The 11,855-nt window shown below is 32.6% G+C and overlaps 1 long non-coding RNA gene across 1 annotated transcript; it reads right to left on the reverse strand.

Annotated features, from left to right (window-relative positions):
• Positions 1 to 4,450: 4,450 nt before the first annotated feature.
• On the reverse strand, positions 4,451 to 7,591 carry LOC127864969 (uncharacterized). The gene is made up of 4 exons (XR_008042401.1): positions 7,539 to 7,591; positions 6,217 to 6,296; positions 5,601 to 5,815; positions 4,451 to 5,050 (listed from the first exon to the last, which is right to left on the reverse strand). It is a non-coding gene; the product is annotated as an uncharacterized LOC127864969 (long non-coding RNA).
• Positions 7,592 to 11,855: the final 4,264 nt, after the last annotated feature.

The raw sequence follows: 11,855 nt of genomic DNA on the forward strand, positions 1-11,855 counted from the left end.
AAATATGAAGAACTTTTAAAGTTATTGCAGGATTCACCATGTTTAGCAAAATTTCTATTTTCAGCAATATTGCTAGTCTATTTGTTGTTCTTGATGTAGGAACACAATGAAATGAGGTACATAATCTCCATATTGCCATCTGTCCATGTTTCAAGTTTCTTGAAGAAATATGGAGACTTTTTAAGTTATCGCAGGGTCCAGAAAAGTGTGACAGACCGACAGAAACCGGAAGGGGACAATAAAGAGTACTTATATTATATGTAGTTATACTAAAACAAATGTACCGCTAGTGCTGTTTGGTATATGTAATATAGAGAGTCTGGTAGACTGCAATATTTTGTGCATTAAATCTTGAGTGCATAAATCCGTAAAGACGGAAGCCATCTTGGTTTTTAGTTTCAATTTTTTTTTAATTTATAGAAAGTAAGGAATATAGAAAGTACACTGCATTACTTGACCTTGTGAAAATAAATCATTCTACATATTATCTTATTAGGTAAATATAGTTTGGAAATATTACACGACCTATATTATTTCAATTGCCGCCAAAAATATGCAGTCAATTGAAAACCAAAATGGCTTATCAGTCCTGTTTAAACACACATGTCGATCTAAAAAGTGATCTCAAACAACATATATGGGAATCTAGTTTAATCTATGGGATAAACAAATAAGGCAGAATATACAAATTTGAAGCAAGAAATATCGGAGATAATTGTCAACATAGCTCTCTCAAAGGAAGATTTATATATGGGGTTATGGAAAGACTGTGCATGACATACAATGCTATATCAAAGACATATATTTTAATGCTTTTATTCCTGTGGTAAAGTGGTAAATGCTTAATAACTTACACATGTCTTGTGGGAATTTAGGCTGTGATTGAAAAACTGAATACATCACAAATGTTGTTCAGTATGTTCTATAACATGAACTCGTTCTCCGAATACATAACGCATATTGTTCAATATGTCCTAACATGAATATGTTCTCTGATTAAATCACAAATATTGTTCAATATGTCCTAACATGAATATGTTCTCTAGATTGTCTGTGCAAACCAATATTATGATACCAGATCATGTTACCTCGACCTTAAACTTTATATGTTTATTACTTTCATCCAAAGAAATCACTGAACCTTGTGACATTGACCTTTGACCGTTGCTCCAAAACATTAACAGGTGCATTAAGTTTTTCACAAATAAACATCAAACCAATTTGCAAGATTGTACACCAATTCATTCACTTGATATCAAGCAGAACGAAATAGTCTACATACGACCAACCCAAGGTGGGCATGTGCACAGCATTATACAAGCCAATTCTTTGAAAGCATACTTTAAAGCTTGATTGGTCATTGTCAGCATCGGGTACTGCTTAAATGTACCCAGGATACTCCCAAGTATACTTAAATGTACCCTGGGTATGAAAAATATACTGAAACGTACCCAGAAATTATAACGCTAAATTGGTTGTTATCGCCTTTTATTCAAATTAATAACCCAAACCAAAATGATTGCTCGCGGCAAGCTTGCGAAGCTTAATTTTAATTTGTACAAGCTTGCTAGTATTTTAATACAAAATTCTGCAACCTTGTGCAAGCTTGTGCAAGCTTGCACAACCTTTTTAGTAACTGATGGACTTTCAAAGTACAAAAATATGAAAAAGTTAACAAAAAGCATTATTTCAAGGAAGCTAATTTCTTTCCCAGCATATTGGGATTCAAATTTAATGGCACAGAATCTTAATTATCAGGTAAGCATTTTTTTAGGCCTAGCTGTTTAACATAACATAAATTTTGACCTTTCAAGACCTTCTCAGAAGCCAATCAAATTTAAAACAAGGGCTGTTTGTAAAACATGTATGCCCCCAATATGGGCTGACCATTGTAGTGGCAGCCATTGTGTGAATACGTTTTTTGTCACTGTGACCTTGACCTTTTACCTAGTGACCTGAAAATCAATAGGGGTTATCTGCGAGTCATGATAAATTTACCTATGAAGTGTCATGATCCTAGGCAAAAGCGTTCTTGAGTTATCATCCGGAAACAATTTTACTGTTCGAGTCACCGTGACCTTGACCTTTGACCTAGTGACCTGAAAATCAATATGGGTCATATGCGAGTCATGATCAATGTACCTATGAAGTTTCATGATCCTAGGCGTATGCCTTCTTGAGTTATCATCCGGAAACCATTTAACTATTTCGGGTCACTGTGACCTTGACCTTTGAGCTAGTGACCTCAAAATCAATAGGGGTCATCTGCATGTCATGAACAATCTACCCATGAAGTTTCATGATCCTAGGCAAAAGCGTTCTTGAGTTATCCGAAAACCATTTTACTATTTCGGGTCACCGTGACCTTGACCTTTGACCTAGTGACCTGAAATCAATAGGGGTCATCTGCCAGTTGTGATCAATGTACCCATCAAGTTTCATGATCCTAGCCATAAGCTTTCTTGAGTTATCATCAGGAAACCATTTTACTATTTCGGGTCACTGTGACCTTGACCTTTGACCTAATGACTTGAAAATCAATAGGGATCATCTGCCAGTCGTAATCAATGTACCTATCAAGTTTCATGATCCTAGCCATAAGCGTTCTTGAGTTATTATCCGGAAACCATTTTACTATTTCGGGTCACAGTGACCTTGACCTTTGATCTAGTGACCTCAAAATCAATAGGGGTCATCTGCAAGTTATGATCAATGTACCTATCAAGTTTCATGATCCTAGGCATAAGCGTTCTTGAGTTATCATCCGGAAACCATTTTACTATTTCGGGTCACCGTGACCTTGACCTTTGAACTAGTGACCTGAAAATTAATAGAGGTCATCTGCTAGTCATGATCAATCTACCTATTAAGTTTCATGATCCTAGGCATAAGTGTTCTTGAGTTATCATCCAAAAAACATTTTACTATTTCGGGTCACCGTGACCTTTGACCTAGTGATCTCAAAATCAATAGGGGTCATCTGCGAGTCATGATCAATGTACCTATGAAGTAACATGATCCTAGGCCCAAGCGTTCTTGATTTATCGTCTGACAACCACCTGGTGGACAGACCGACCGACATGAGCAAAGCAATATACCCCCTCTTCTTCGAAGGGGGGCATAAATATAGGATCCAAAGTATTCAATCATAGATCACTCTGATAAAGAAGAATAAGTAAAAACCTTGTCTGGCAAATAACTACATAAACAATTTGCCAAGTTCCAGATTTTTTTGTCACAAGTCAAGACCATTAACAGGAATTGTTGACTCTTATAGGTATTATGTATCATGATCTGTGTTAAGTTTTTTATGGGAGACCCATGATCAAACATGGTGAATTAATTGTTTTGTTATTACAATAGAGGATCCAAAGTATTCGATCATAGGTCACTCTGAAACAGAAGAATTTGTGATTACCTTGTCTGGCAAATAGCTAAATAAACACTGGGCTCAGCATTTTCCTGATTTTGTGTCACAAGTAAAGACTATGAAAAGGAATTATTAACTCTTTTAGGTATAAGCTACCATAGTCAATGTTGAGTGCATGCTGCACACCACATTTGTTTATGTTCCATTAACAATGACATCAAAGCACAATGCTATATATAGATTATGTATTGTTTTCCATTGTTTATCAGTCTATAAACAACCATTTATTGTAATAGCCTTACATAAACTGTCATAAAGATGATAAAGTGATGTTTATCCATAAATAAAAAATTGGTGGAATTCAGAAATAATTTGATCTGTCAAATGTTAAAAGTTGGAAACATTTATTCAAAATGTTATCAATTATAGTTTTGTTTCATGAATATAGAGTATTATGTTTTGTGTTCATTATGTTATGGATTTTGTTGTTTTGGTTTAAAATGTTTTAATAAATAACAAGAAGAAATAAGAAGCTAGTTGTTCAATTTTGATTTATTATTACATGTATATTACACAGCAAAACATTACTGCAAGAATGTTAAGTGAACACCTTATTATAATACATGTTGAGTTCAACACTGAACAAAAGAATATGAATCAATTAAAAACGACTCATAATACATTATTATATGAAACTGCATCATGATTCAAAAGTTAAAGAGCATATAGACAGCTAAAACCTAAATAGGTGAGCCTTGCCTTGGGAAAATGGGGCTTAATGCATGTGCGTAAATTGTCGTACGAGATTAACATGTGCTGATCATACCAATCAGGCAGACAATTGCTGCTTTATTGTATTTTTTGTTGAAATGGAGAGAGAAAATCCAGATAAGGCGGAAAGTGTTGCCCCTGATTAGCCTGTGCAGTCTGCACAGCCTAATCTTGGACAACCTTAAGTACATGCATTAAACCCCCTTTTCCAAGAGCGAGGCTCAAATATTTATTAATTGATTGATTAAGTCTTCCACATAACATCTTTTAAGAAACTTTCAGTAAAACATGTTTATTTGATGACAAGCACCGCAAAATCAGTAGTAAATTCATAGTATTAATTTGTGTTACATTATAATACTTACATATTGTTGATGGTTATAAATGTGGAAAAAGTTTGAATATGCATTGCTAAAATACATGTTAATTTTCTAAGAACTGCCCCTTTTATTTAAGGAATACTGTATGTATGCCCCTGTAATATTTCTGACAAAAGAACAAGATAAATAAATAATGATTAATAGAACAGTAAACTTGGTTTTCATTTTGTATACAAAGGATAATTATGTTCTTATTATTTACACTATATTGAAAGAAATAAGATTACATCATTTAATAAAGAATGCATTACTGAAGCTTCAAATTTAAAACAACCGTTTATCCACTTAAATGTTGCAAGCATTCTTAAACAACAAGACTAAAAAAGCTGTTAACAATAATTTTATTAACTACTTCCTTTCAAAAAAAAGGCAGGTACAGTTTTGTTGTCGTCCCGTTGAAGGTGTTCATGTATCCAAAGGATGTACTGTGATCAATCTGTGTCCTCCACATCTTCAGTGCCAACACGTTGTTCCGAAACGTTTCCTGGATAAGGAGGGTGAGAGGATCAGTCACCACTTAACCCTTTTTCTGAAAAATATGAACACATAAAAAACTCAAAACCCCTTGCTAAATCTATCTCTCTCTCTCTCTCTCTCTCTCTCTCTCTCTCTCTCTCTCTCTCTCTCTCTCTCTCTCTCTCTCTCTCTCTATATATATATATATATATATATATATATATATATATATATATATATATATATATATATATATATTAGCTGTTATTGTCCAACTTTTAAGATGCAGGAACATAATGGCCACTGTTTCGACAGTAAATGAGTTAATTTTTCTACACTTTTAATTTTAAGCTGAGACAATTACATGAGTAGTTTTACGTGTTCTATATTCATATTACAAGCAACAATAATTGATAAAGATAAAATGCATTACTAATTCGGTTAAACAAGCCCACAGACAAATAAAATATTTGATATAGATAAAATGCATTAATAATTCTGTTAAACAGTCCACAGAAAAATAACATATTTGAAATAGATAAAGTGCATTATTAATTCTGTTAAATAGGCCCACAGAAAAATAAACATGAAAAATGGGTCATATTCAACAACAGTAAACATACTGGTCTCTGGCTTGTACAGTATTGTCAGGCCATGCCACAACAAAGCTCGTCTTCATCATGTTCTACCAAATGGACAATTCTTGCAAACACATCATCATGGTTAGCTTGAGGATGGTCCCAGCTGGGCCAGGACAGGCTGTCAGTGATAACTGTCTGGCAGCAATTTCCTTCAACAGCTCCTATGCTTCCGTATAAGTAAGGTGGTCTATGATATCCTTGAAAAGACATTTCTGCATTTAACAATAAATGTTTTGAACATAAAGCTAAGAATTTGACACAAGATGTAGCTACATGTACATATAGAATTTTTTATTTTTCATGACACCATTTTTTAACATTCCTGTCAGATTTTTTTTGTAAAATTTCAATATTCACCTAATGAAGTGTAGGATCATTTTTTAAATTCTTTAACATACAAAGACTTTGTTTTATATATCAACAATTAGTTCGTTGAACTGTGTTTTTTTCTGTTTCCATTCAAGAATATTGTGAAATGACATAAAAAAAAAATTAATGAAATCTCAACTTGCCTGAATATCTGAAAACATTATCTACAAATTATTTCAATATTCTCAAATGAAATCAACAGAAAAAAAATGCAGCTAAATAAGTATACCTTTTCTGTTTCTTGTACCAAAGTGACAAAATCCAGTGATCCCTTCTTCATAAACTTCTTGGTTTAATTATGGTTGTATCCTATTGAAAAAGTAAATACACAATTTAAACCACTTTTTAAAACTATTTATGGTCTCTATTAAAAAAGTGAGTTGTAAATATGTGGTATTATTATCTAATAAGTTTTCTTCAACATTCAGGAAATCAAATCTTGAGTATATTTAAAACAATTGAAAAAAAGAGGAATATCCAGAATATTCTTGGCTTTTACAAATATAATGATACATGCATTTCAGATGACCTGTATTTGATTTATTCAAAATACAATGTACTGTTGAAATACACATTTATCAAAATATATACGTGCTTTGCTAAATAAACAAAGAATATAAAGATAAAATACTTTAAATAAAGAAACAATAAGATGCACGAAAATAAATTGGGGCGAGTTGTCTCTTGGTTGGAGCGAGTGACCATATCTTTGATGCGAGTTTGTTTTGGGGCAAGTTGGTATTGGGGCGAGTTGTCTGGCGCCAGATACATGCATTTAATGCCATGAATTACTAAACTGTGTTACTATTTTCAAAAATATTTTGGTTATTCAGTTTATTTATAAAATAGCTGTGCAGAAGAAACTGATATAAATACATTAACCCTTTGCATGCTGGGAAATTTTTCATCTGCTATATGTCATCCGCTGAATTTCTAAAATTAGCCATTTCTTCGATTTTTTTTCAAAGAATACTATCAAAATAGCAAACAGTTTGGATCCTGATGAGATGCCACATTCTGTGGCGTCTCATCTGGAACCAAACTGTTTGCAAAGGCCTTCAAAATTTGGTTCCAGCGCTTAAAGGGTTAACTATGAGTTTTGGGTTTAAATGAATAAACTACCAGTACCATTCAAATGCATTTTAGTTAATAATAAATGTCATTGTCATATAACACACAATAATGAATATGTCAATAAATGCACAGCATCTTGAATTGCCTGCCAACAAATAATGTTTTCACTGTCAGTTATGAGGAAAGAAAAAGATACTGTACTGTTTAAATGATCTCAGTACTCCAAGGCTAATGATAAATTTAATTTATTTGCGCGAATACTAAAGTTAATTCTGTATTCAACTTGGCTTTTAATTTTAGTCTCTGTCTGTAACTCAAGTGTAAATGAGAGAATCAGTATTTACTCGTTCTGTGATGTATATGCATATACTTATGGACCGAAAACGAATCATTTAATCAGTTATACTATTTTAATCTACTTTTATAAAAAGAAAATCATACGCACTATTGAGTTTTACAATAAAAAACATATTTTACCTTCTTCTTCTGTGTTTGACAATACAGATTCCGCCATATTTGTTGTTGTTGTTGTTGTCACAATGCGTGTTTATATTTAAATTTACATTTAAAATCTATATTTAGTCGGGGAAAAAACCGATCCAAGGGTCAGTGGTTCGAGCCTTGGTGCGGCTTACTTTTTTCTTTCTTATTTTAACTTTATTTTTGTTTTATACTGGAGCACGTTATTTGGGAAGTTTAAATTTATGAATTCAAAGCATTAAATGAAAAACTTCAAAAAATGCAATTTAAGTGTGAACAAGCCCCTTTAAAGAATGAATGCTGACTTCAAAATGCTGGGATTTTTTTAAAATTTGGTTAATTTTTAAGCATATTAATTTGAAGTGATGAAAAGTACACTTGAGCGTATAATGCGCTTAAAAAATTCACTTCCAACACTTTAAAAAGTGTATCATTTGTATGACTGAAAATGCACTCAAGTGTATTAATGCGCTTAAAAATTCACTTTTAATACTGTAAGGTGTATTATTTGTATGACCGGGAATGCACTCAAGTGTATTAATGCGCTTAAAAAAAATTCACTTTTAATTTTGTAAGGTGTATTATTTGTATCAGTGGAAATGCACTCAAGTGTATTAATGCGCTTACAAAAATTCACTTTGAATACTCAATGAAATGTTTTATTTGTATGTCTGGAAATGCACTCAAGTGTATTAATGCGCTTAAAAAATTCACTTTGAATACTCCATGAAGTGTATTATTTGTATGAGTTAAAATACACTCAAGTGTATTGATGCACTTGAAAGATTACTTTACCGTATTTTACCATGTATAGCGCGCTACCATGTATAACGCGCATGCGATTTTTTAAAGCCAAAATGGAGAAAAAAAAAAATTCAAGACCAAAAACCTGAAAATTTGGCCGAAAATGGCCGCCATTCTTATATTGCGCAATCATTTAATCTGAGTTTTTCGGGCGCTTAATTTTTTGTTTTAAAGTAGGGAGCGTTTATACGATCAGGAGCATGGGTTGCAAAGCACTATATTTTCGACAATTTTTAAGATTATTCTCTCGAGAACACCGTTATGTCCTTATTTCCGCTGCGCATGTTTGCGTTAAATTCGAACCACTATTACCTATTCCTCACATTTGAACAGTGTAACATTTTCATTACCTGCCGCTCACAACATCGTATGACATCTTCTTCTGCAGACCCGCAACATCTCAATGTCCAATTTTACGCAAATCGTCCGTGGATCCCATTTTATTTTTCATCGACTTAAATATTTCCCCATTAAGAGATGCTCCCCAATAAATCCAGTTTGACCCAGTATTTCGCGCCTTCACTGCGTCTAGTTGATAAGTATTTATAGTAAGACAAACAATACACCCGAACGCTCAATTCCATACAGTTGGCGTTATCCGCGTAAAGCCATTTGACAAATATTATTTGCTTGTCTCTATTGAAAGAAAATAAAACGAGTCTATATCTCTATTGTTGGTTTGTAACCTACGTAGTATACTCGCACAGTAGCATATTTATGCAGAGATCGGAAAATCATTGATAAATGTATTCGTCGTTTCAATGCTTAGGGCCTAGTAATTTTGGCGAATCGGAACTCAACTTACGTAAAACACTTGCTCAATTAACCGTTGAACTCCACCTCCGTTCTTTGCAAAAGGTTCGAAGGCGGAGCTTTGCACGTGCTATTATTTAATTGGACGATTGCCATTGAGGAGCAAACACACGATTGGTTCGGCATGTTGATTGCTAGACAAAGGAAGCCAATTTTGTCGGCGAGAAACTTGTCGCTTTATTGCTTCAGACAGGAAGCGGCTTTCCTTTGATGACGTCAAACTGTCAATTCACATGGAGTGCAAATTTTCGGAAATGCTAACATTAAACTTTGGATTAAATTATCAAAATAAAGCAAAAGCGAAGTTGAGAAATACTTATTGAAATAATTAGCCTTAGTTCAAATAAGACGTTTTGCGTTGTAAATCAACGAGTTTTCATGACAACGAAAACTTTAACAAACAATACCGCGGCGCACAGGGATCGATATACCTCGATTTTTTTTAATGAACAATCAATGAAGAAGTGTGAAAACACCAACAAAGACATTTTTTTTTCATCTTTTAATTTTTGTCAAAACAATTACTACCCCGTTCATTCCTAACCTTTCCCGCTATTTGTTGTTTCTACAACGGCCCCTTCAGTCTATAACATTATAGGGTGTAGTTTTTTTGCAATAACAAAAATGGCGGCAATTGTGAAGATTTACGATTACGAAATGGATTTTTTGCAATTTAGCAACCAGGAAAGCGTTGTGTCAATGTATTACCCGCACTGAATTTTTATTTTGAAATTTGAAGGTAAAAAACTGCGCGCTATGCATGGTAAAATACGGTAGTTACTGATAAGTGTATTATTTGTATGACTGGAAATGCACTCAAGTGTATTAATGCGCTTAAATAATTTGCTTTTAATTCTGTAATGTGTATTATTTGAATGTCTGGAAATGCACTCAAGTGTATTAATGCGCTTTAAAAAAATTACTTTTACCATGAAGTGTATTATTTGTATGTCTTAAAATACACTCAAGTGTATAAATGCACTTAAAAATAAACTTAAGCGCACTTATTATCATAATAAACGCACTTAAGTGTATTATTTCGTGGAAAAAAATACACTTAAATGTATAAACACACTAGTAAAAAGTGTTTTTTTTAACAGAATAAAATGCACTTGTTAAGCAAAAAATACGGTGCCAATAACATGCGCATTAAATGCGCATTTAATGTGCATTTAATGCGCATTAAATGCGCATTTATTGCACTTTTTCGAGAAGGGTATTACTAATTATTTGTGTTTCCATTTAAATTTAAAACTACATTTGCATTGGCATACATTGATCAAGTCATGTAAAGAATTACAATTAAATAACGTTGATATGCCTCTTTAAATGTATTCTATACATCTTTTTGGGGGGTGTGGGGTGGGTTGTAAAGTTTTAATTTTACTGATCTTGCTACACATAATGTGTGTTTTCATTTACATTTAAATCTACTTTTGCATTGGTATATCGCAATATATTGGGCAAGCCATGCTAATAATTACAATTAATATCGACGCTATGCCCCTTAAAATGTACAGTATAAATCTTGTTTTCAGTTGGATGCTCTATTAACCTACTTTTTAAAATTTTGACAAAATCTAGATAAGGCATGTAAAAATAAAAATGACTTGTGTGCATTTTGTTAATTTTCATATGTATTTTATTGATGTTTTCGTAGATGTTAAAAACTAATAAAAAAACATTTGTCATTCAATTGATTTTGTTTTAAGAAAAGATATGTGCAATCAAGTTGAACCAGTATGATATATTTTGAGAGAAATAGAGGTTGTTTTTTAACAGTGTTCTCTTTAATTTACTACTTTTTTATGGTATATTAAAGCCAAGATTATGAAATGAATAGTTTAGTTTTAAGAAAATCACCAAAATGATGTCCATTCCAAGTTAGATGTCTTATTCCCAATTCACATAATACAGTGTTTACCGTATTTGTTAAAATGATTATGCTAAAATAGGCGTGTAGTTAAAGTGCGAATACCATGATTTGTATTTTACTTTTCTATGCACAATAGACGGTTCTAGATAAATACCAAAAATTACCAAATTCTAGATATAACAACATTTTCATTAAAACTGCACCATACGTCCTTAAATAGCATCGACCAAGTGGGCATGCTAGTTTAAACCACGCATACATTTTAAAGAAATAATAGCTTAACTGTTTTAATGCTGGTCCTGATAAGACTGCATTTATAAATGTTCAGTTAAATTTGGCAGTTGTGGGCCTTACTATGTGAACTATAAGGCAATAATATATTTTGTGTTTTTTTGCTAATAAATGCATGTGATTGTTGAAGTTTGTGTAAAAGAAAACAGCTATGGAATACAGTTTGTACACATATTGACATTCACTAGTCTATTAAATATGAAATGTTTCCAATAGGATCAGATTGACTTGGGGCTGCTTACACTTGTTCACATTCATGTTTATCTCTCTTTGAAATAGATGGCTGAATTTTAAAAATGAAAGGTTACAAAATATTTATTAAATGACAGGTTGCGATGTATAACGGAGTTGTTTAGTGTTAAGTTAATTTTTTACTTGCAATGGTTTGTAAGAAGCATCATACAGTTTTTGCAAAACTGATTTTGTTAATTGAATTGTGCAAGTTTCAATTAAGAGCCCTGGCTAAAAACTTCCTAAACACACACTGTAATTGTTAAATTGTTATATCTGCATTATTTATTTAAAGAAAA

This window comes from Dreissena polymorpha, chromosome 1, assembly GCF_020536995.1.
Source record: "Dreissena polymorpha isolate Duluth1 chromosome 1, UMN_Dpol_1.0, whole genome shotgun sequence".
In the NCBI taxonomy this organism is placed as follows: domain Eukaryota; kingdom Metazoa; phylum Mollusca; class Bivalvia; order Myida; family Dreissenidae; genus Dreissena; species Dreissena polymorpha.